The sequence below is a fragment of the Marmota marmota genome, unplaced genomic scaffold (genome assembly GCF_001458135.2).
Source record: "Marmota marmota marmota unplaced genomic scaffold, marMar, whole genome shotgun sequence".
NCBI lineage: Eukaryota > Metazoa > Chordata > Mammalia > Rodentia > Sciuridae > Marmota > Marmota marmota.
The window spans coordinates 33553867-33579977 of NW_026000108.1; the positions used below are offsets into that span (position 1 = coordinate 33553867).

A 26111-nucleotide genomic window follows, 5' to 3' on the forward strand; every position below is an offset into this window, starting at 1 on the left:
AGACCATCAGATTGTGGCCAGCATTTTCATGTCACCTGTACTGACTGTCTTGCTTCCAGTACCTTTTCTTCATACATTTATAATTAGGGAGTGCAGGGTTGACTTGACTGGAGGGTATTTTTTCTTTCTCTCCCTCCACCTCCCTCTTTAGTAGTTATTGTTGCCTCCAGCCAGTCTGCAAACACTTCTTAAATGGTGATGTAAGACTTTAAAAAAAATTTTTTAAGTTGATGAATTAATTTATTCTAATTAGGTATATATGACAGCAGAACTCATTTTGATTCATTGTACACGATTGAAGCTCAAGACTTTTGTTCTGTGGTGATACAGGTATGTTTCAGATCCAGTTACCAAACAAGGGGGTGTGATGTGGCTCAGGACTGTTTGCTAGCTTCTGTTGGTGTCTCAACACATCTCTTATAATCTGTGTTTCTAGGCATCCAATGGACTTATTTTCTTTTACCTGTCATGATCTGTTGAGCCCTAGCCTAGTTCCATTTCAGACAGTGAGTGTGGCTTCAGCTCACTGCTGAGGGAGCCCTGTGGCTTCAGTCCTGCTCATTACTTTGTTTCTTTTTCATTTCTGGTCCTTGACATCATATCATGTTTTGGTTTTTTAAAAGATTTACTGTTTTCATTTTATCTCTCAGTGCTGTGTATTTGGAACAATGCTTTGGGACACCTCTAAACCATCTCAACTGGACATCTCTCAGGAAAAAAAAAGATTTTGAATAGATAATTCTATTTCTGGACAAATTACTGATTAAGCATAGAATGAATGTTTTCCAAATGTGCTAAGACTTAAGTGATTTTACCTTTCTTGCAGCATTTTTTTTTTTTTGGTGGGGGGAGGTGACTCAAGCATGAATTTTTGCAAGGCAGAAAGTTAGAAAGCAGGGGAAAGATTTGGAATTCAAGAAACATTGGTCCAACTCTGGAGAGCTATAGAGACATTGGGATGAAAGTATTCAGTAAACCCAGAGAATAGTTGGCCCAAGTTGGATTTATAAGCTAAATGGCAGGGAGAGGGAAGTCTTCAGGCACAAAGAGGACTACCCGAGACACCCATGCATATTCATCAAGGAAAATTACAAATACCAGGTGAAACTACACAGGCCAAGAGCAAAGCCACGGTTCAAATACAAAGCAAATGAATATTTGTCATTTTCTTGAGGTGGTAGTTCCCTACCCCCAATTTTTTCTTCCATACTATTAACATTTGGAAGAACACAATTATTTTTATAGACTATCCCTCAGTTTGGGTTCCTACAAAGTTTTATCATGGTTAGGTTCAGGTTATGCCTTTTTTGCCTAGAATATTACATAAACAATGTTGTATCCTTCTGGAATTATCCCAACTGAACACACATGATGTCTAGTTTCTCTCTATTAGTGATGTTAATTTTGATCACCTTAATGTTGTGTTATTTAATTTCTCTACTATGTATTCATTTTCCCCATTGTAATCAATAAATAATTTATTAAGAGACACTTGAAGGATATGTAAATATATTGTTCCTCATCAAACTTCGACAATCACGATTAAGTCTCCATTAATGATTTTTGCCTGAATCAACTTTTAGAATTATATTTGCAAAATTATGATTTTTAAATATAGATATTAGTCCATACTTCTGTAAGGGAGACCTTTTTATTCTTCTTTGTTTATGACTTTATTTATCCATCCATTATTATCAATATATGTAGACTAATGGATACTTTTTTACTGGGTTATAATCTGTCATTGTCCTTATTTATTTTTGTGCTCTAAGTGCTTCAGTTTTGGCTGGTGGAAGTCTCTTAAAACTGGGACTGGTGCCTTTTTGACATACCCCTGTCAATTTTTCTGAGCCCTTCCCTACTTTTGAACACAAGATGTTACAGGCTTACCTTGTCCCTTTCCTGCCCTGTTTAGAAATCAGCAATGTCTTGTTGATATAGAATGGTATTAAGAGACCAAAATATGTAGAATGGTATTAAGAGACCAAGATTTGTCCCTTTAAAATATGAGTGGTAGGTTTTCTCATTGCTGCTGGTACATCGTTGTCATCTGTCCTTTAAGTGGACAAAACTGATGATAATGTTGGAGGGAACTGTGTTGGAATTTTTCACTTTAATTAATTTGAAGCTCATGCTATTTTCTCACTCCTAATAATACAGAAAACATGGGACATGAATGATTTTATGTTTGCTCCTTGTTGATGTTATGTTTATTTGGGAAGATGGATCCTGTGAGTCTATTCAGAAATCCATCATGCTGACCAGAACTTCTGAGCAGCACCTCTGAGATTCCAGTGGTGTCTCTGTCTCCAGGAAAATTAAAATTTAAATGGAGATGAATTAGTGTACATGCTGATTATAAGTTTGATAATAAAAATTTGTCTTCTCTCTTCCAATAATATTTCACTCTAATAGTGTGTGGTTGCTTGAGGATCAAAGAAGGAAATTTGAGGAAATGAAACCAAGATTTGTCCCTTTAAAAAGAACACGATAGGAAGATAGCTTTTGTAATTTGCTTTTAATCGTTGCCTCCAGAGACTACTGATGTTTTTCCAATATATTTGACGTTATATATACATATATGCACCCACATACACAATATCTAGAAGTGCAATTCTTGGAATTTATGAAAGTTTAGTCTGATTTTATTGCTGAAAGCAGAAATATGCTGGAAGAGAAAAAAAATGTCCCATTTTCTCCAGTATTGATAGCACAAACGAGAGCTTAGTGTTTCATTCCAATAAGATTGTAGCTTTCATTAATCTCACACTTGCAGCTGATGAATGAAAATTGTTTTGTCGCCCTAAGCATATGATTCCTGCAAAGTAATTAATCCCAAATGAAGGGCTGGAAAATGCTGTGCATTTGCAGCTCAGCTGAAACTCACCAGTGAGGGCTTTCCTGGCAGTGCCTTGTGACTTGTATAAGAAGAGTGATAAATAGAACCATGGATACATGTGTTAATTAAATAATGTCATAAATAGGTGGCCATCACGATGGAGATACAAAGGGCTCCTTAGGTCAGAGTTTTTAGGGGGAATGGATTTCACTGTGAAAGAAGCTTTCCTTCAGAAAGATTAGCTTAGTGTTTTTGGGTGGAAGGGAATCAGTTGGGATAATTGGGCATAAGCCACCGTCCTGTAATAGGGATTAATCCTATTAATTCCTAATCAGTGGATCGATCTTAAATGGATTAACTGACTAATCAGGTTACAGCTCTCATAATCTAATCATTTTGCCTCTGAATATTCTTGCATTAACACTTAAAATTTTGGAGGGACCTCCATCCAAACCAGAAGATCTTAATATTTAGTTTTTCAATGTAATGAGATCTGATAAGGAAATTAATCAGTGACAGGCATTTTTGGATTCCAGCATGGCCAGGGCCTAATTTTATCTGAGTTTAAAGTTGTTTGGATACAGCTTTATATGTACATTATGTTTGTCCAAAATTTACCCCGCTGAGTGCTTTCTTTGCTACACCAGCCTCTCACCTTCATGAATGGTTCAAACTAGGATCACATTCATATAGTTCTCAAGTCTTGTTTTAAATGTGTGTGTAGCAATTCTGGTTCTAACATAGTTTTAATTATTTTTCCTCTGGAAGCACTAAAATCCCCAGAAAACACAGGATATTCCTTAACCAGTTAACAGAGGACCAGCAATATCTACATCACCTGAAAATTTTTTAGAACATAATTTTTTTTTTTTGGTCTGCAGTCAAAGTTAATCAGAGTGTAAGTTACAATGAGATACCCAGGTGAGATCTTTGTAAATTAAAGTTTGAGAAGCACTGCTCAAGAGGATAAAACCTCTCCATAGATGTCAATATATTTTGATATTTCGTGCTGCTATAACAAAGTACCCAAGACTGAGTAGTTTATAATGAATAGGAATTTATTTCTCACAGTTTATGGTGGCACAGAGGTAAAAGGTGAAGGTGCTGGCAGGTTTGGTGTCTGGTGAGGGCCATTTCTACCTCCAATATTGTGCCCTGAATGCTGTATTCTTCTCAGGGGAGGAACACTATTCCTCACATGACAGAAAATCAGAAGGGGACAAAGCCATTCTTGGAAGGCTTATCTATTGTGGCATTAATTCATTCAGGAAGGAAGAACACTCATGATCTAAATACCTCCCCTTAGGCCCCACCTCCCAACACTGTTGCATTGAGGATTAGGTTGCCAACTCAGGAGTCTTGTAGGAGACAAAATCATAGTATTGGACTTCCTGGTGTTCCCTCTTTTTCTCCATATTCCAGCTCTATTTTCCCTCCCGTTGTGGCTGATGCCTATCCTGTCAACACCCACTGCTTCTCCTTAACGTGAGTGCTGTCCCTGCAGGCACAGGAGGTTTGTGCTGAGGCTATCTGTGCTTGACATTGAAGGAGTGAAATATGACACCAAGGATATTTGTTCCATCTCTGCTGCCTCCCATTATTTTTGCAACAACTTCTTGTTTTGGTCATCTCTTTTTCAGTACTTGAGTTCTTTACAAGTATATTTCGCAGTTTATACATCAAGAAAGTTCTATCAGACTCTTGTCTATTGGTTCTTCCTTTAGTCAGCTTTTTGCCATTGTGCCTAAAAGACCTGACAAGAACAATTTTAGAGCAGGAAAAGTTTATTTAGGGTTCATGGTTTTAGAGGTCTTAGTCCACAGATGGCCGACTGCATCGCTCTTGGAACAGGGTGAGGCAGAACATCATGGCAGAGAGGTATGGATGAGGAAAGCAGCCCACAATGTGGCCATCAGGAAGCAGAGAGTTTTCTTCACCAGGGACAAAACATATAGTCCAACGGCAACCCCCAGTGACTTACCTCCCCTAGCCATACCCTACCTACTTACAGTTACCACCTAGTGAATCTCTATCAGTGGACTGGTGCTCTGATTAGGTTAAGGCTCTCGTAGCCCAATCATTTCACCCCTGGATGTTCTAGTATTCTCTCACACATGAACTTTTGGGAGACATCTTATTATCTGAACCACAACAGTCTTCTATACATACATATCTATATCTTCTATATCTTTCTAAGGTGAAGCTATTTTAGGCTCAAGTTGGGATCTCATCTAGCTGCCATTTTAGTAATAGCTAGTGTAATACTTGGGGTTAAAAATAAGTTGTATTAGTTACTAATATTTTAAAACCAGGAGCTTTTTTACACAGAATCTGAATTGATAGCAGCTCTTAACAAAATTCAGTGACATGGAAAAACTGGATTGGCTTTCTTCATGTGAGACAGAAGAAAGCCATTCAGCTGAAGCTGTGTGGATGTTGGTTAGAGAGACAGGGCTGCACTGCTCCTACTGCTTTTTATCACTTACCTAACTCCAAGTCCAAAGGTTCTCAGTGTCTGTCCTCATGTCTACTCTATTTTCTTAGATCTGGCCTCTGTCCCTTGTATTTATGTTGCATACTTATTTCCTGTGGGCATTGGATTTGAAGCCATGGTCCAGATGGTTTAAGGGCTTATGCTTATGCTTTTATAAAGGCATGCTATAACACGTAAGCCCTTTCCAGGGTAAACGCAGGGTGTTGTGATTCTAAACGTAAAAAGTTTGGGACTTTTCAGATCATTGCCTTCAGAGGTGACAACACAACAGAATGTGGAAGGAAGATATTTGGATGATACAAAATCTCACCAGTTTTTGGATGATACAAAAACTCGCCATGTTTTCTTAGTTACTCTGACCGGATGCTTTAGAACACACAGTGGGCAGCAGGCCATTTCTTAAGAACATATCACACCCTAGGGGAAAAATCAACTCTTGGAACTCATGCTTTGTTTTATATATGGAGACCTGAATTTTTAATTTCTAAGATGTTAAATTCTATAATGGTTATTCTGGTTTCTATTATTAATTTGGAAATCTATCAATTAACCTCTATATCTCTCCAAGGTCCGAGACATGTGGTTTGTTAAGAAATGTAGAATGTGTGGAATTATCCTATATATTCTTTGTATGCCTGTGAAAAGCATCATGCTCTTTGTGGCCCTGGACATCCAAGAGGGGAGTAACAAGTCTTGCTGGTGTCTGAGGCCAGGCAGGAGGTAGAGCTTTCCCATGAAATATTTCTTCAGCATCACTAGCTGAGAGTTTATTATAGGGCAATGGACACCCTGGTGACAACCTCTAGGACTGGCTGCCTTACTTGGAGTGAGCGATTGGCAAAGTGGGAGGGGAGAGGAGGGAGACAAACATGGAGCACAGAGTGTGAGATTATACCAGCAAGCAATTACCTCAACTAAGGAGAAATTTTCAATATGTCTAATGATATGCTTGTTCAGTCAGCCAAGAAGTCTTTCATTTCACAGCTTATGATGAACCAATGTGAGAATTAATTTGTTACTGCTGCCATCACACTTAATGCACACATAGGGAAGAATGACATTTGAAGCCAAGCATAAAATTATGATATATATGTTGGTACAGCGTGTCACGTAGAAATAGCAGATAGCACTGCAGTGTGTGGCAAACATGCTGAGAGGAGCCAGAAACAGAGAATGTGTCAACATCGGGTAAGCAGAGAACCCATTCAGAGAGTTGAGAGGTTCCACTGAAGATCCCAGCTCTGTGTGGCACAAGCCACAGGGTTCTCCCCTCAGCAAACCGGGTAAATCTGGCAGCATCTAAATTTCCCTTCCTCTCTTCCTTTTTCTCTTCCTCTGTCCCTCCCTCTCTCCTTTTTATTCTTTCTCTCCTTTGTTCCTTTTATTTTTTTAAATTTTCCTTTCAAAATTTCTTAAATGCATTTTTGGGAAATGAAATCTGTTTCATTTTTCTCTTATTTTCTGTACTAAGTCATTATTCTAATCCTGAATAAATTCTTATTAGTGCCCTTTGTAGTTGTTTCTCTGTTTTTTCCTTCTTTGATCTTCTTTAGTACATAGAGAAGAATAAATTATTCTAAGTCTACTTTGCCATGGGATTATCTATTGTTCAGGTTTGCATCCTAGACAAAGGCAGCATAAACATACATTGGAGAAAATATGGCTTTGCAATAATTTCCTTTTAATCTGCAGCACAGAAAACAAGTGCCAATGAGCTTTATACCCAGGCTCTATTTGTTCCCACATGTCCACTTTTTATCCATTTTTAGATTTTCCTTTTTTCTCTTAGGATTTTCCAAATTTGAGAATTCAGAAATATATCATCCTTCTGGTAAGATCCCATGGCAGGAAATATAACAATGGAGGACAGACAGTGGATAATTTTCTAGTTAGAATTCAGTGGTGGAGGCAGGGAGCAACCTGTATATAGGCAGATACCGTAATTATACACACACATACATGAATCTTTCTTGTCCTGAATCTGTCTTGCACTGATAGCAGCCTACTCCATCTGTGTGCAGTCATCTCAGTCAACACGTTCAAGCTTTATTTTACTTCTTACTATCTGCTGCAAACAGCTTCTTCTTGGCTATTCCTTGGGCCTGGAGTTTTTTTCCTCAGGAGAATGAACACAGGAAAGAAGTTCGTGTAGACTCTGGTAGCAGGGTTGAGGCCATTTGGAGACAGAATTCTGGAGTACTCAGTACTCAGATCATAATCTAGAAGAGGTTGCAAGTTTCCTACAGACATGTATCCTTGTCCTTGTAGGGATAAGAATGACTGTAGGAGGACAAGAAAGGGTCCTGTAAAGAGCAGATTAGGGGTAGCAGCCCCTCTTACCCATTTGTGAGAGGCCGTGTTGGAGGCACAAAGGAATTCTGAGGTCTTTCACTAAATGACCCCAAAATATGGAAAATCCATTTCTCCTTCCTATCGTTTTTTGTCACTTAGCCTTAATGCTGGAGATAATTCTCTATAGCCTCTTGCTACTGGAATTCTCTCACCTGGAGACTAATGTTCTTGGATGTGGTACCTGCAAGATGTCTCCATGGTACCCACTTCACCTGAGGGATAGTCCTACAGCTATATAGAGTTAAATAATAGGAAATTAGATTGCTTCAGTCTGTCTTTCCCTCATCCTGCTAGTTCTCTCCACTTGTTTTCCTCTTGTCCTGATTACAGATCTGCAGAATTGTTGCATAAATGGACACCCAACCTTAAATCAGTTGCTGATCTGCCTTTTCATAGGAATCTGTTAATCGTGATAAATGATTCTCTTGGACTTTTGTTGGCTTTCTTAGTGGAGAAGTCACATTCATTATTTCTCCATGAGGAGGGAGAGGAGTGAATAAGCAATAATTCTCTCCTTCTAGACTCATAATTGCCTACTTCAATGGTCCTCTATTCCCATTTGTCTTCTGCTGATGCAAGGTAGGAAATGGCAATGGGATAGCAGGTAGCTGAAAGATAGCTGAGTTTATTTACTTGTTTCTTAATTAGCCCAGGAAGGGCTGTTTGCTCACAATTATAAGGCAATTTATACTCTCGTATTCTCAGCTACAGTCACAGTATTCCATCCAGGGCTAACAGGAAAAGCTGACAATATCCTAATAAGCATGCAAACAAAATATCCTATGAGAGAAGGTAACATTGCTGCCAATTAAAAAAAAATGACTATTTAGCCAAATATTTACTTTGATCTTTGCCTTTTATATATAGAAAATTTCTTTTATTTCACAGTTATACAAATAGCATAGTTGTAATTGGCTTAAAATGTGTTCTGAGCCATATGCAAGTTACCAAATTAATCCCTTGTCTTTCTTGCCTCACTCCATATTTCTATGCTCCATCTGTCACCATGCAAGAAGTGTACACAGAATATTCCCACAAACACCAAATCTCAAAAAATCTCCAAAGAGTTTGCAATATGTGTTCTTTGCTCCTTTCCTCCCCTCTCCTCTTCTTCAGAGACATTCATGATAGGTATTGCTCACATCCCAAGCATCATTTCATGGGCAACCCTAAAGTTGATGTTCTAAGCCTGGTGTGCTGCCTTCACCCCCTTCTCTCTTAGTCAAGAGGAACATTTAGGGATGCCAATGAACAACAGAGTGATTATGGGGATAACTTTGAATTCTCTCCAGTTTATATTAAAAGTAAAGCCACTCACAACCATTATTGCTATTCTTGGTAATAAGTTGCTGCTACAAATTGCACAAGGGATTGTGACACTACAGTTGTCAAGCAATTCCATGGAGGTCCTAAAGTAGAAAAGTAAATATAGAGTAGGATGTTATAATGAAGTGGAGAATTTGACTTCTGAATGATTCTTGAGAGAGACCCTAAATTATGGTGAGTCCTAGGGACACAACAAGGTCCTATAATCCAGTTTCAATTTCACCAAACACTCATTGACTACTAGGGTACTTTTACATAGTTATGTTTTAGAGATATCTATGTGAACCATATGAGAATGCTAAAATAAACTCCTGTGTGTTTACATGTATGTGGATGTGTGTATAACATACACACAGGAATGATGATTTTACTTATATTATCATACTTAACTCTGTGGGAAAAGTCAGGTTAATTCTATTTCTAGATAAGGAAACAGAGCTTCAAAGAATTTACTTAATTTACCCAACTTTATACATTTAAGAAGTAATGAAGTCATATTGCAGCCCAGGATCTGCCAACTCCAGAACCAATGTTCCTAAAAACTATCTCCTCCTCTCTCTGATTTCTTCTTTAGTTATTTCCTTTATTTAACAAAAATATATGGAGAAAATTATGTGCCAACTATGTTTCTAGGTGCTGTGTATACTGCAGGAACAATACAGTTTACATCTCCTGGAGTTTATTTTTTATTTAGACTGCTAAGTAATAAGCAAATAACTAGGTATATCCCATCAGGTAGAAATATACACCACGAAGGATATCTCCACAATGTAAGGAGATGAAAATGAAGGATAGCAGTAACAGTTGGGAATAGGAACCAGATGCTATTCTAGAAATGGGGGGCAGGAAGTCTAAAAATTGATGTGCTTCCCAACGCACTGGCAATTTTATTGAAGTCTGTAAGTTCCACTATTTCTCTGTAAACAATGGGCACTTGTTAGTAGAAACTCTTGGTTGGCTACTTGAGAGAGGAAGATTGCAAGTTTGAGCCCATCCCAGACTCAATATATATATTTAAAAAAAGCCTGGGGATGTAGCTCAGTGGTAGAACACTTACTTAGCATGCATAAGGCTCTAGGTTCAATCCCCTATATTATAAAGGAAAAAAGAAAGAAAACCATAACTGTTTTCTGTGATTTGTTCTAAGCTCATGTTTTCCTTATATAGCAATATATGCATGTGCTCAGAGCATCTCCATAAAAGACAAAAGTTTGCAATCTGTTCCTAAAAGCATGAGAAATGTCTTAGTGTATCTAAAGAGTGTTTTAAGTTATATCGCAAGTAGGCTCATATCCTGTGTTTAGGTGAATACCTCTTTGACCAGGATCAAGATTTTGTGTTTTGGAAAAAAAAGAAAACTAGATTGAAGAGTGAAAAATTATATCAGTCAAGATTTTGCGAGGAGAGTGGTAAGGGTAAATTGCTAATGGAAGCAGAATGTGAAACCTACCAATCTAAAACAAAAGAAACCTCAATTTTGTTTTACTTAGGAATATAATAAACTTGGATCTAGAGGAAAATAAGATGTGAGGCCTTTCACAAAGTACATTAGGGCCCTGAATTAGTGTTCAAGAATAAATTTAAGAATAAATTGCAGAAGACCAATTAACCAAATTTTGCTAATTTCAATAGTCTGTTATATTTTTCCAACAATTCAATTACCATTGTAATTTATTTCAACATTTTCCTTAATGATTTTCTCTGAATGATGTTCTCAGATATAACTAACTTTAAAAATATGCAGAATCCATGCATGTAGAGACTTTACAGTCCATTTCCTTTTTCACAGTTGGAAATGAAATGGAATAACTTGGACTCATGCCCTTCCCTCTTCTTTGCAGTGAACTTAATGAGTTGGAAAGTGAGAGCGAGATGGAGAAAGTCCTTGCTTTGTTAGCGAGTGTAAGAGGAGAGGCAGGCGTGGTACTATGACAGGTGATTCAGTTAATTCCCCCAACCAATTTCAACACCTCCAAAGGTCAGACTCTGAAGCTGAGAACTTCAATGTGGAACTTATGATGGGAGACGTTCATATAACTCCATTAAATGCTGCCAAGAAATAAATTGCTCTGATTGAACATTTCCAATCTCCCCAAGAGAAAACATTTTTTTTCTGTCCGATTCTTTCTACTTGAAAATGCTCAATGGATGTATTTTCTTCCTTGCTGTTAGGGAGAAAGCAGAGATTCAGCAGGGCAGTTCTGTTATAGATTTTTATAAACTCAGACAACGCCAACTGGGATCAGAGAGTTCTAGAACAGAGTTAAACTTATTTTGGTGCTTTCTTCATTTCGGTTCCTTTGAGCTCAACTTTGAATGAATATGTGGGTGAAAATGTTCCAAGTGTCCACTAGAATGTTAATTCCATAAAAGGCATAAATTACTTTTTGCCTATTCACTGCTGTTGTTTCCAGTGCATGGAACAGTTCCTGGCACACAGCAGATGTACAATAAATTAAAAAAAATAAATGGACCATGGAGCTAGTATGACCCAATATAAGCTTTCAAAATTCAGCTAATGCCTGTAGAATAGAACAGTCCCTGGCACATAAAAAAAAAACAAAACTCAGTAATGTTAATTCCTTCTCTCCATTCTTTGTTTTTTCTCCTGCTATAATAAATAGAGGATAATCAAGCCACTAAATTTTCATAAGGGTGTAAGAAGTGATTTATGTCAGGTGTAAAATCTAATGCAAAATCTGACAGGTTCAGAGACAAATGTTATATTTGAATTAATAAATGGAATATACGCAACAATAATATTACATATTTAAACCAATCTCCTTGAAAGATGAACAAAGTCTCAGACCCATTTTCCAAATAGAACCCCAATACCAATGTTCTTATGTAACTCTTTGAAAACTCTAATGAATACTTGAAAAGAAATAAAGAAAGAAAACCAAGTGTTTTCTGCAATTTGTTCAAAGTTCATGTTTTCCTTATAAAGCAATATATGCATGTGCTCAGAGCATCTCCATAAAACAGAAAATTTTGAGGTGTGAGGTAGGTTTTCTAAGGTGGGAAAGCTCTTCACCTGGTTTCCCCCCAGTATCATGAACTCTTGAGAATGTTTTAGAATCTAATAGACTGTGAAATAGAAATGACAAAAAAAGGTATAAATATGGATCTGGCTGAAGATATTTCAGTGTGTTTCTGGAGACTTTAACAATATCATCAATTAGCAGGCAGTGTTTTGGGTTTGGGAAATGCAACTCTGTTTAGAAAGCTGCATCCATAATGGATACTTGACAGGAAGGAAGGCATCAGAGCAATTTCCTTCTGTTAATTTATCCTGCTTTGCAGTCTCTAGACAATGCTAAGTTTTGAAGATAGCAGCTCAGCAAAAGTCAGAATGAGAAGATGGCGGTTTATTCTCTTTTATTGTGTTTGAGCCCCAAGTTTATACACCTTTTCTCTACCATTTTTCACGTTTATGGATAATTCTTCATAAAGTATTGGGGAAATATCAGGTAGGTTGCATTCAGGTAGGTAGTTGTATGTCCTTTTAGAAAGTGTTATGATTTGGATCTTGAATGTCCTCCCCATACTCAGACCTCCAGAAAGGCCTTTATGGTAAAAGCCTTGGTATCCAGGTGGAACTTGTAAAAGGTGGCTTCAGTGGGAGGTCGTTAGAACATTGGGGAGTGGGCCTTCAAAGGACATTGGGGAATGCCAGTCAATCATGGAATGGAACCATTAAAACTATGAGTCGAAGTCAAACTCTCCTGGTTATAAATTGGTTATGTGAGATTTTTTGTTATATTGTAATTGACTAACACAGAAAGTGGAAGGCCTTTCGGCTTAGTCACAGACCCATTTATATAAGTAAATATATAATCTAGGGTAATAAGTAAAACTTTGAACTTCATTCAAAGTTTATTTCTATTATTCTCCAACTGGGGTCTCTCAAGTCTGAAAGGCTGACAGTGGGGAGTGAGAAACAGGGGTTTCTTCTCTAGTTCCCTGACTTGCTCTTCTCATGGTACACCTCAATACCTTTCCCCGTCCTCTGTAGGGTCTTTGGTTGATGGACGGAGCACAAGTCTTTCATGATCAAATGTAACCTGTCATGCTATCTTCTGGGAGTTTTGCCTTTGCAAGCTGATTTTTCCTCTCATGCTATACTTTTTTGAGTTTATCATTGATACCTCCTTTGGGCCCTTTCAACTCTTGTCTTTATTTTTAAAAAAGGAATTATTTTTTAACTGATAAATAAAATGTTTGTATATATTTATGGTGTACAACATATTTTGAGATATGTGTGCATTCTGAAATGACTAAGTAATTAACATATGTGCCACCTCATTCTTATTGTTTTTTATAGTGAAGACTATCTTCTTAGCAATTTTTAAGAATGCAGTACTTTGTTACTAACCATAGTCATCATGTTGGCAATAGATCTCTTGAATTTATTCCTCCTATAAATGAAACGTTTGTCTAACCAACATTTCAACTGCCCTCCTCTGGATGTATCATGCAGTACCACCCCCCTGCATAGACTCCTTCTTTGTCATCTGGCTATTCATTTCTCATCACTTGAATGTGTCTCTCCACAGCAGTATTATTGGGCAACATTCACAACAGCTGCAGGCTGCTCCTTGCTTCATGGCCCACAAGTAGTCTACAAGGAGAAATGACATTAACCCTTCAGAGTTGGTTTAAGTGCAGTTTGCTCTCCAATGCTGCGTCTTTATTATGCAGTCATGGCCTCACAGCCAGCCTCTTGCCTGTAGACCTTTCTGTAAATCATAAGGGAAATAGGTCAAGTCAAACTGTCTCTGAGTGTTTTATTTTTTAAACTCTCTCCTAATCCCAACTAGGTAAAGGATAGAAAAATGCCACAGCCCTCCAACAATACATCCAAGAAAATTCTTTCTCTTTTTCTTTTGTGTCTTCAACCTTTTCATGTAGTTCAGGTTAGTGAGGTTAGTGATAAAGTAGCTTAATTCTTCTAGCACCTACTCTGCATGTGGATCACTTGGAGATGATGTTAATGTGCAAGATCTAATTCAATAAGTCTGTCTTCTGTCCTGGGACTGTGCATTTCTTTCTTTCTTTTTTAAAATAGTCTTTAGTTATACATGGACACAGTATCTTTATTTTGTTTATTTACTTCTATGTGGTAACTGAGGATCGAACCCAATGCCTCACACATGGGAGGCAAGTGCTCTACCGCTGAGCCACGCCCCAGCTGTCCTGGGATTGTGCATTTCTAACAAGCTTGTGGGTGATATTCTTGTTGCTGGTTCATGTGCCACACTATCTATTCTAGAGAATATCCTTTATGCTATACTTTTGTGAGTTTTATCGGTGATATCTCCTTTGGGCCCTTTGATACCTCTGAAACTGTGAGCCCACAAATAAACTTTCCTCCTCCACAGATGTTCTAGTTCAGTCCTTTACTCACAGCAGAAAAACAGTTGACTAATAAAGTGACTTCTCTGAGTTGGGGAATGCTTCTATAAACTAGGAAGACTGCTGTGCTGGGATATCAAGATAGGTTTCCAGCTCATTCTTTTAATTCTCTATTTTGTTTTGGAAAGTTAGCACAAAAGATGAAAGAGTGGTGACTAATGTCCTTGCTGATTCAGTATCACTCATAGAATCTTGAAATGGGGTTAAAGGATATGACAAAATGCACAAAACAAATTTAAATATGGATCAAAAATCTCTCTCTCTCTCTCTCTCTCTCTCTCTCTCTCTCTCTCTCTCTCTCTCTCTGATCTATAAAGCCTATGGATAAGTTCATTGTTATCACCAGGTGAGAATTCTCACAATGTAAAGGACTATGCTGCATTATGAAGGATCAGTCATAGGCAGCTGTAGAATAAGTGAATAACTGTAAGTTTTTGAATGCCAGTCTACATAAGGCACTGTGCTATGCCAAAAAGGAATGTGAAATATCCCTGTTCCCAGGTGTTTATAGTTTATTTGTTGAGTGAAAATATACTTCCTTTGGCCATGAATTACAACCAAGACTCACACCAAGCACAAAAGGAGTTGGATGCCTCTGAGTTTGATAGAGCTGGTGGCACTTGGACTTGCCAACATCCCAGAAAGTTTATTGGGAAAATGTTCTTCTCTACTGACCACAATCCTAGTCCTGAACTCCTGAAGGTGGAGAAGGAATAAGGAGATCTGATGTTTCCTCTTTCCTAAGCTAAGGAAGGGAAGGGGTCAGTGTGGGCATAATTAGAGGCATCTATGATTTTAGGGACCCACGAATAAGGAGAGACTACAGCTTTACTCAATGATTAGACATGGGCTCCATGGAAAACCTAACTTTCCAATATATTATTAAAATGTAGGAAAAGAGAATTAGGGATTGATGGCTTGGTGAGACGTTACTAAGAGAGAAAGCTAAGACATATCCCATGCATAGTTCTCAGCTTAAGTAGATACCCTCCCACCCCTATTCCTGGTTATTGAGGACAATGATATAGGAAGCTACAGTCTTCCTGGGCAAAAGAGGAAAAATTGGGGAAATGGGGAAAAACTGAATCATAAACCAGAATGATGTTGCCTGAATCCGAGAGGTGGGGATCAATTGGAAGAGGCTGTCATACCTTATAAAGACTTCCAAAACAAAGTGAGTCTTTGAGAATCTGCATTCACACCTATCTGTCTCTCATCTAACAAGAACAACTCTCATGCGCCATCAAGCAAATACTGAGTAAAGTGAGATATTTGTGTTTTAATATCTTCCCTCCTAAATTCACATGTTAAAACATACCCCCCATCAATATAATGGTTTTAGGATGTAGGGCCTTTTGGAAGTGTTTGGTCATGATGGGTAGAGCCTTCAAGATTCAATGAATACTGTTAATATGAGAGTGGGTTAGTTATCACAGGAGTAAGAGTTCCTGATAAAAAGAATGAGTTTTGCCTAATTTTTTCTCTGTGTCATGCTTGCTTGCCCTTCTGCTATGAGATGATTTTCACAATATGTGCTCTCTTGATCTTGAACTTCTTAGCCTCCCAAACTGAGTGAAATAAACTTCCATTGTTAACAATTTATCCAGCTTGTAGTATTTTGTTTATAGCAGCAGAAAATGGACTGAGACACAAATACTACTGTATTATTCTGCTTTCTGCTGCTGTAATGAAATGTCTGAGGTTGAGATTTATTTAGTTCACAGTTTCGAAGATTCAAGAGCATTTGGAGAATTAGCACATGTTTGGCTTTGGTAAGGGCCCATCTTTACTGCATTATGACATGGTGGATGACATCATGGTAGGAGCACATGTGTGGAAATAGAGGTCACACGGTAAGACAGAGAACCAGAAAGAAGGGAAAAGCTAGTATTTCTCTTTATATAACAACTCATTGTCTCAAGAACTAACTCATTTGACAAGAGCAGCATTAATCCCTTTTGAAGGCAGTGTCTCTGATGACCTAATGACCTCCCACTAGGCCTCATTTTTTCCACTTCCACCACTTGCCAGCATTGACCAAGCTTCAAACACATGAAACTTTGGGAGAAATAAACCACATCCAAAACATTAAAAGTACCTTATTTATTTTGCTACTCAAATTTTTCTAGCTTTGATCATTGAAATCCCAGATGCCTATTTTGACCCTTTGACATACCCACATTATTGAGGTTTTTGTTTTGATATGACCATGTTTTTATATCTAGTACAATTTCAGCTCTAGTCTTAGAATTGTCAATTTCTCCAAGAAGCTTGAGTTCATTTTAGTGGATAAAGGGTATTAAAAAATATCTGGGTGCTAAGGGTGCTGAGTGTGCTCATTGCTTCAGGTCTTCTCATTTGTCATAATGTTAAAATATATGTGTGTATACTAACCTGTGTGTAGCCCTTATCTGTAAATATTTCTATGTGTCACCACATAAATTAAACTAAACATAAATTCATACCAGTGCCTACAACATGGATATTATCACACGGATTATTGTAGTCTTCCCCTGACCTTGCTTATTTCTAAACTTCCATTTTTAATAGTGAAAAACATGAGTCCCATCATCTATCATTCATTTACTTAATTGTTAAATTTCAGTGTATATGTATGAATGTTACAATATATATTTTAAATAATCTATATTCATATTCAAATATAATTATATAGTTTCACGTGTAATGTAAGTACCCTAATAGAATATCTATTGTAGTATTCCTAATTCTTCTTTCCTGTCTCATATATTGGGGTTGTTGGAAGTAAAATCCATTAAATTTTGGGGTAACCTGTAAGACAATGGCCATCTGGGCTTTCTTTCTTTTATAGCAGTCTATCTTTGGTCACCAGTAGTTTATTAAAATTATCTCTCATATTCCATTTGATATGAAATCAATTGATGTGCCCATTATCAGATGAAAGGATAAAGAAAATGTAGTATTCATGCAAAATGGAATATTGTTCAGGCATAAAAGAAACGAAATTCTTTTATTTGTGGCAACATGGATGCACATGGAAAACATTATGTTAAAGGAAAAAACCAGAAAGACTAATATTCTCACTCATATGTGAAAACTTAAAAAATTGGTCTCGTAGAACAAGAGAGTTGTGTAGTGTTGCTAGAGGGTAGGAAGTCTGGGAAAAGAGGATGGAGGGGGTTGGATACTTAGGTGAAATGAATAAGTGCTAATGCTCTATAGTATGTTAGGGTGACTGTAGTTCACAACAATTTACCATGCATTTTGTATAGAACTAGAAAAGAAGGGTTAAGAGACTCTCAAAACAAAGAGAATGACTCATGTTTAGGGAAAGGGAAATGCCCATTACTCTGATTTGATCATTACTGATTTTATATACGTATGGAATAACTACACTGTACCCCATAAAAATGTATAATTATTATGCGTGAATTAAAAAATTTACAGAAGTAGAAAAAAAGAATAGATGAGGAATAATTACCATTTAAGTATTCTTACCAGCTATGGCATTTTTAGCTTGTGCTCCAGGTGAGTATATCTCAGTTACATCTGTCTGAATGCATCTGTCTCTTAAAATATCAGGGTGACAATTTGCTCTGCAACCTGCAACCCCAGTTCTTTCATGGACCCAAGGAAAATCATTACCTTTCACTTTCATCCAGCTTTTTCTTATTGTAAGGAAGGGATCAACAACCATCAAGCTCTTCATGTTGGAGCTGAAACTGGAAGACCCAAACTATTTGGTTTTAATAATGATCGTGCCATTTGGTATTCTGAAAGAAAACAAGTGGTTTATTTCTATGATCAGATTTCAGCTGTAATATATTGTAATAAATGGGTCAAGGAATGATACTAATTGGCTTTTAGGAGCCTCTTAGTTTTTCCATCTTAATTATATAACCATATTACTTTCCAATAACATCAATAACAACCTTTTTCCTTTAACTTTAAAAATCACCAACACTTTAGGCCAGGCATGGTGGTGCACACCTGTAATCCCAGCAGCTCGGGAGGCTGAGGCAGGAAAATCACGAGTTCAAAGCCAGCCTCAGTAAAAGCAAGGCACTGAGCAACTCAGTGAGACCCTGTCTCTAAATAAAATGCAAAATAGAGCTAGGAATGTGGCTCAATGGTTGAGTGCTCCTGAGTTCAATCTTCAGTACCAAAAAAAAAAAAATTATCTACACTTTAGACAATTCACTTTTTAAAAAACGTTATTAGCCCTATCCTTAACTTCTACCTTATAATAAAAATTAATCTTCTAAGCATATACTGGTATTTTATTAATATAGAGATGTCAAAATAATTCATATTTCTCATTAATTTTAATGGAGTAGAACAATGACTATTGTTTCCATATAAAATATTTCCTAACTTCTTTCAAATATTACTTTTATCCCTCATTAAGTCTCTCTGTCTCTCACTCTGCCTCTCTCTCTCTCTTTTTTTTTTTTTTTTTTTGGTACCAGGGATTGAACCCTGTGTTGCTTAATCACTGAGCCAATCCCAAGCCCTTTTTTAAAATTTTATTTAGAGACAGGGTATCTAAGTTGCTTAGGGCCTCACTAATTTGCTAAGACTGGCTTTGAACTCCTGATCCTCCTGTCTCAACCTCTGGAGCTGCTGGGATTACATCCATGTGCCATAGTGCCTGGCCCATTAAGTATCTTTATTAAGGTTTATAATGTTAATATTTAGTCAATTATGAAGTATATTTGCTCTATTTTGTGGTTCCATGACAATTAGTATACATACAGAAATGTAAGTGGATTAATTTGGGCAAATTATTTAAACTCTTTATGCCTCAATTTCTTCCCCTGGAAAGAGAAATTATAACCATAATATTACCTCATTTTGTTGTTGAGGATTAAAATGAGCTATTGTAAGTGAGATCTCTAGTTTAGAGCCCACATGTGGTAAGCACTAAATGAATGTTGGCTATCATTAGTATCTTTGGTGGTTTCAATGACCATTACTTAGAATAACACTGTGTGTGTTTAAAGCTAGAAGGTACTTGAAAAGCCATCTTGTCCAGGAATCATGACCTGACTGAATTTGATTTTCAAGAGTTTTGTTGTATAACTATTTTAAAAATTATTTTTAATCTGAATGCCTTTTGAGGGTGCCGCAGTCTGGCTGGGCAAACTAACCGGGGGGTGACAAGCCACTTGTGAAGGTTGTACAGCGGGAGCCGCTTTATTACGGGACAGAGAAGTATATATACCCAACTAATTACACACAGCTTAACTGAATTAACATAAACTAGATACAGCAGTCAGTCATTAAGGAATCTCCATCATCTTAATGGCTCGCTGGCGTTACTCAGAAACCACTCCTCCTAGCATACTGCCAGGCGCCATCTTAACCTGGTTGTGGCCCTCATCATGAGGGAGCATTCAACTTAGCTCCTCAGAATCTCCATTAATCTCTGTCAAATTCCATTTGTCATTTGCCTCCAACATTTGGTTACCTGCTTAGTTCCTGAAAAACCTTTAATTTATGGCCCCTGATTAAAGCTGTTGCTCTCATTTAATACAGAGGCAAATGTCTTCCATACAAAAGCCCCAAAGTTGTGACCATGCTGCAAATAAGATAAGAGACTTGAGTTTCCTAGCCCAATGCTATCCCCATACTCCCTGGTGTCTGCTTTAATTGGAATTGCTTAGATCAAGTCCCCATGTAATAACAATAGACTGCAGGGCTTATCAAAGAGTCACATTTCCACACACATCAGTGGGGAGAGTATGAATTCTTGGGGATAAAATAATCCTCCCTATTGGGAATTCCCCCAAAATGACACAAAACAAAACAGGAAACATAGGAAGGTGTGTGGCAATGTTCACACTGTCCTTGCCCACTTTTAATGATATGGGTGGGTCAGGTGAGGGGTATATTTGAGAAGTTCTTCCTTTATAAATATGGCACATATCCGAACCTAGGGCAGCAACTCAAGCACATCACTTTTAAATCTCTATGTGAGGAGCTCAACAAACACAGCTGCTCCTCCTGCTGTCTGTAAAGAGGGAGTAAAACTAAAATTATTTTTGTGGGACTAAGTGTTGTAATAGGAAACTATTCTGGTGGTAGGCATGGTAACAACAATGAAATCGTTTCTACAAAATATAAAAGGAAGCAGAATGAGGTAATTAATTTTAGCACTCTAGATCTGGTATGCAACGTGAAGCCTATACAACTAGGAAAGGTGGATGGGTTGTGATTTATTTAAAATGAGATGCCTGTTTTAAAAGTGAATTGAGTTTTGGTGCAAGATTTTACTTTTTCCTTCATATTTTTCTCTTGAAATCAAGAAAGGAAATAAGACAGGATAGGTACTTGAACATGAATCACTGTCAACCTAGTGGGAGGTTTGGATTAGGCCTCTCAGTAAGAATGAGAAAATAAGAAAAAAAGTTGACAGTCTCATCCCTCAACAGTCATAGGACTGAGAAAATTTCCTGTAGAATGTTTGTTTACTCTCCATAGGGTGTAAGTAGAATATGCTATTTAAAAATTGGGGCACAAATAGAATATGCTATTTAAAAATTCATTCTTGTGACAAGAAGAGAGATTTCAGGTTGGTGATTTACAATTTGTCATGTGCACCAGAAACATATGGGGCTCTTATTGCAGTAGTGGATTACTGCACCATCATTAGTGAGGTTGGGGCCTAGGACCTGCATCCCAAGACAGCTGAAGCCAGTGACCTATAGAATTACTTTGAGAAGGCATGACGATACATTTGTCTCTTATAGGAATTCTAGAGGATTTAATCTCTACCTGCCACCTCCTATTTTTAGCTTTATTTTAGGGACAGAAAATAAGACAAAATAGATAATAATATAATTTGAAGTACTTTGAAGATTTAAATCTTGCCATCAAAGTACTCACAATCTGCTTGGTAAACACATGCCATTAATAAATGGCATAGGGGTTGGGAATGTAGCTAACTGGTAGAGCACTTGCCTAGCATGTGCAAGGCCCTGGTTCAATCCCCAGCAAAACACGCAAACGAAGGAACAAACAAACAAAACAACGTAAGATTGGCATAGGTTGAAGAGTAAGGGGAGAAAAGGAGGATATTTGAGAGCAAGAGGAAATTGCAAAATTCTCAATGAAAGGATTGAGATGTGATATGTTCATAGAAAACACTGCATTATTTAGTTGAGAGATAGAGGTAACAAAGCTTAATTCTATTTTTCTGTACTTCAGCTATCCATTCTAGGGAAAACTATTTTATGTCTCTGAGTCTCAGTGTCTACATCTTTCTAAAAAATAAAAGCACATTATAGAGTTGTAACACACACAAAAAAATTATTTAATTCTACGACTGGCACAGAGTAGTTGCTCCATGAGTTGCTATTTTTGTTATCCTTTAAAGAAGAGTTGGCTGTAGAAATAAAGAGGAAATATGCTGAAAGCGAAACCTCAGTAGTTGTATTCCATCAGATCACTCTAGTTTAAGTATGCTGGTATTCAGAAAGTATCTCTGAAGTTTTGACTTCCAGTTCAGAGTTCAAACTTATAAGATCATACAAATCACCAGAACTATTTGATACAGAAAAAAAGATCTCTGGGCCCAGTGCCAGAGTTTATAAGTCAGAATCTCCAGGACAAAAGCCTAGACACCTAGCTCAATAAATATCCATGTGGCTTTTAGGTTAGGTACTAGTCAGAGAGCATCTTAGTTAGATTCAGGAAGCAACCAGGCCAAAGCCATTCAAATGGAAACACAGAAAAAAGATTTATGGAGAATGAGAAGTGGGACTCCCTAAAGTTTAGGTACTTTCATTTATTCCTTTAGGAAATATTTTTTCAGCATCTTGTATGTGCCAGATATTGCTCTGGGTCAGTGGTTGTCAACTGGCATAAATTTGCCTTCTAGAGGTCATTTGTCAATGTCTGGAGATATTTGGTTTTCACAGTTTGGAGGTTGCCATTGGCATCTGCTGGGTCCAGGCGGTGGATGCTGTTAAACATCTGATAGTGGATAAGACAGTTAACCATTTCCCATCCAATAATCATCTACTGCAAAATGTCAACAGTAGTAAGGTTGAAAAACCTACTCTCCATGTTGGTAAGGAAGATAGCTAAGCTCCATGCCCTAATGAAATGTATATTCTTTTAATGGGAACATAATTGAGAGTGATAAAAGGTAAGGGAAAATTAGAAAGTATGGGACAGAGTATAAAGAAGTATATAAGCCAAAATAAGAAGTTTGGATTTTATGTGGCAGGGAATCAGAGCCACTAAATATTTTAGATGGAAGGTTTGAGAGATTATTCTGAATGGGTAGAGGAAGTAGTGTACTAGGGAGAAAAAATTGATGAAGCAGAAAGGATGTAATAATCTAGGCAAAAAGTGATGAGATTTGAGAGTTGCTTAAAATGATAAGAAGAAAGCAATAGAGATAATAGAGAAAATACCTTAAGGACACTTCCCAGGAAAAATTGGCCTATGATTTGGTATGATAAATAGGAGGATTGGGTAGAAGGTGGCTCCATGGTCCAAGAGAAAATAAGCAGACCAAAGCTAGAGAGGGAGCAGAGAGAAAAGGAAACTGGGGGAAAGTTCAACATGTAGACTAGCCAAGTTTGAAATTATGTCGGGATTCTAAAAATGGAAAGCCTATTAAACTGTCCCACAAATGAGAGGAAAAGAAAATAAATATTAACCTGGGAGAAGAAGAAGGGAAGTTATAGTTTCAGGAAATCAGAGAGATGAGTCTTTCAAGACAAGGATTTATAGAAAAGATATCAAGGTTCAGCACCAAGCCTTGAGGAAGGCCAGTGATTAGCAGTCACCTTATGCATCTTTGTACAAAGTCCAATCATGCCACCTGTTTTATTTAATCCTCATCCGGGCTGGGTGACATGAGTGGGTAGGGACGTTTTACCTGTTTTATGAATATGGGAACCAATTGGCTATAGGTCATCTTACTACAAAATATCAAAGATGGGTTTCACAGTTGAGGTTTCCTACCTCTGAATTCAGAATTTTCAATGTTATGAGCAACAGGAGTCAAGAGGAAGGAAATTATTTGTGCACTCCTAAGGTCTTGCTCATTCTGAATAGCCCAGGTGATATGTGAGTGTGGAGGTGGGCTTACGTCCCCAGTGTGTGGAAACTGTTACTACCTTTCTTTCAAAAATACTGTTTCTGGAAAGTTTTTGATTTATAAAGAGCAAAACAATCTGAAAAGTTCACTGGATCTGCTGAAATCCTGGCTATTGCATCAGTCAGTGTCTTGGTTTGTGATATGATCTGAATATTTGTGTCCCTTTGAAATTTATTAATTGATACCTAACCGCCAAGGTGATATAAGAGTTAGCACCCTTGGGGGTTGAGGAGGCCACTCCACTTCACTCTCATGAATGAGGTTAGTGCCTTTATAAAAAAGGCCAGAGGCAGCTCATATGCCCTTCCACCTTGATAGGACACAGCAAGAAGTCACTGCCTATGAGGAATGGACCTTCCCCAGAAACATAATCTGTTGCTTGGGTTACTGATCTTGGGCTTCCCTGCCTCCAGAACTCTGAGAAATAAATTTCTGTTGTTTCTAAGTCTATGGTATTTTGCTATGGCATCCCAAAAGAACAAAGACACATTGCTCATGACAGAAACATGGAAACATGAAGAATTAAACAGACACACACACCCCCAAACTACCCCCAAAACACAAAGAGTAATTAATTTATTGACTCATGTAAATAAACCATGGCCATGGCAGGAATGAAGATGAACAATGAACATGGAAATGCTGTCAGATCCCTTCTCTGACAGTGTGTAGGGGGTAAGAGCACTAGGTCTGGCATCTTCTATGCTTACACTTTCATTGCTTTGGAACCAGAGACAAAGATGCTTTCTCCTTTACAGGTCTGGCTGAAGAAGTGGCTATGTCCTATAGATCTGGACTGTAAATTTCAACAGGTGCTAACGGGTGAACAGTGGGTGATGATAAAGGGCAGCAAACTAGGGTTTTCTTGGGCCTGGTGGACATTTGCACAATATATCAATGGCCAATAATGATTCTCTGTTCTTTTTCAGGCGTGGTTAGCCTGTTTTTAATCCCCTCTTCCCTCTCTCAAAAACACATAGTTTTGAGCACCACTTCACAGTCTTCAATGTTTCTGAAATCGTTGGCTTTAATGACTGTACAACATTATTTCATTTTAATTGGAAGCAAAAGTCTTTTGGTCTTTTTCTTCTTCAACCTGCTATTAAAAATGATAAAATGAGGCAGTGAGAGACTTTTGGCAACATGTTTACATGCGTCATGGTGTTCAGGGTAAGAGGTTGGCCATTGTGCAGTTAGCCTGCAGCTTCTGGCCTGGCAACGTGGTTTCAGTTTAATCAGAGGCAAGTGCTATAAAATTATCCTGTTCAGAATGATACACACCCACTTGGAAAGCTCAGACACACCAACAACCTGCATTTCTGCCTCAGCTACTGATAAGAGCAAAATTGTATAAAATTTTTTAAAGAGATAGAGAAAAATGCTTACTTGAGTGACAATTATTGGATGTTATATCAGTGTTGATTTACTTATTTTGGATTAGAACACTTTTGTTATTTTTCTTTTTTCTTCATTATCCCCATACACAATGCTAGATTGTGCTATTTTATTAAAATATAACATATACATATAAAATTTAGCATCAGACAGCCTTAAATTTTGGTTGTTCTCTATTCAACAAAAATTCATGGTATCTGTTTTGATGCATTTGGGCTGCTATCACATAACACCTTAGATCTGTAACTTATATATAATAGACATTTATTCCTCACAGTTCTGGAAGCTTGAAATTATATGATCAAAACATTAGGGGCTGGGGTGTGACTCAACAGTGGAGTGCTCACTTAGCACATGCAAGACACTGGGTTTGATCCTTAGCACCACATAAAAGTAAATAAATAAAATAAAGGTATTGTGTCCAACTATATTTAGTTGTAGTTGGACACAATACATATATATATATATATATATATATATATATATATATATAAGTTTTATATATATAAACTTTAACAGATTCAGGGTCTGGTGAGGTTTAGTTCAAGGATGGTGACTATTGTGGTAGCTGCATGGTAGAAGGTTCAAACCAGCTCCCTCTGGCCTCTTTTAGAAGGACGACAATCCCATTCATGAAGTCTCTGTCCTTAAGACCTAATTACCTCTCAAAGGCTGACCTCTTAATACTATAGCATTGGGAATTAGGTTTCAAAATATGAATTTTGGGGGGACAGCAACATCCAGGTCACAGCAGTGTCTATGACCATGTGCCAAACTCTATTAACTCTACAGTATATAAAATTAAGTAACACAAACTTTTCATCTTGGGAAATTCATAGAGGGAAAGAGTCAGTGCAGGGAGCCCAGAAGATGGACAAGTCATATCCCACTGAAGAGAGAGGACTGGGAGGTTCCCCAGAGGTGCTGCTGCATGACTTGAAGTTATCCACTGAGGAAGATGATGTTAAGTGAACTATGGAGAAAAGTATGTTCCAGGCTTAAAAACCACACGAGGAAAGAAAGGGACACCAAAGGACACGATATGTTTTGGAAAAGAGTAGGAGTTTTGTGTCTGGAGAATTTTGCACATAGAACATGGTAAATATTAAATCACAGAACTTGATAAATATTAGTGAAATATTAAACACACCAAAGGGAGTGTTAGAAGAAACAGGACTAGGGCAAAAGGCAAAAGC

At 37.5% G+C, this 26111-nt stretch overlaps 1 protein-coding gene across 2 annotated transcripts in view; it reads left to right on the forward strand.

Annotated features, from left to right (window-relative positions):
* Grxcr1 (glutaredoxin and cysteine rich domain containing 1) overlaps window positions 1-26111 on the forward strand; it is a 109112-nt gene that overhangs the window by 24578 nt on the left and 58423 nt on the right. Inside the window, exon 1 of one of the 2 annotated variants that reach the window (XR_007341070.1) lies at window positions 12323-12481. The exons of the other annotated variant lie outside the window; for it this stretch is intronic. The gene's annotated coding sequence lies outside the window, so the exon portion shown is untranslated. Of the gene's footprint in view, window positions 1-12322; window positions 12482-26111 lie in introns of those variants that run through there. 2 annotated transcript variants of the gene reach the window in all.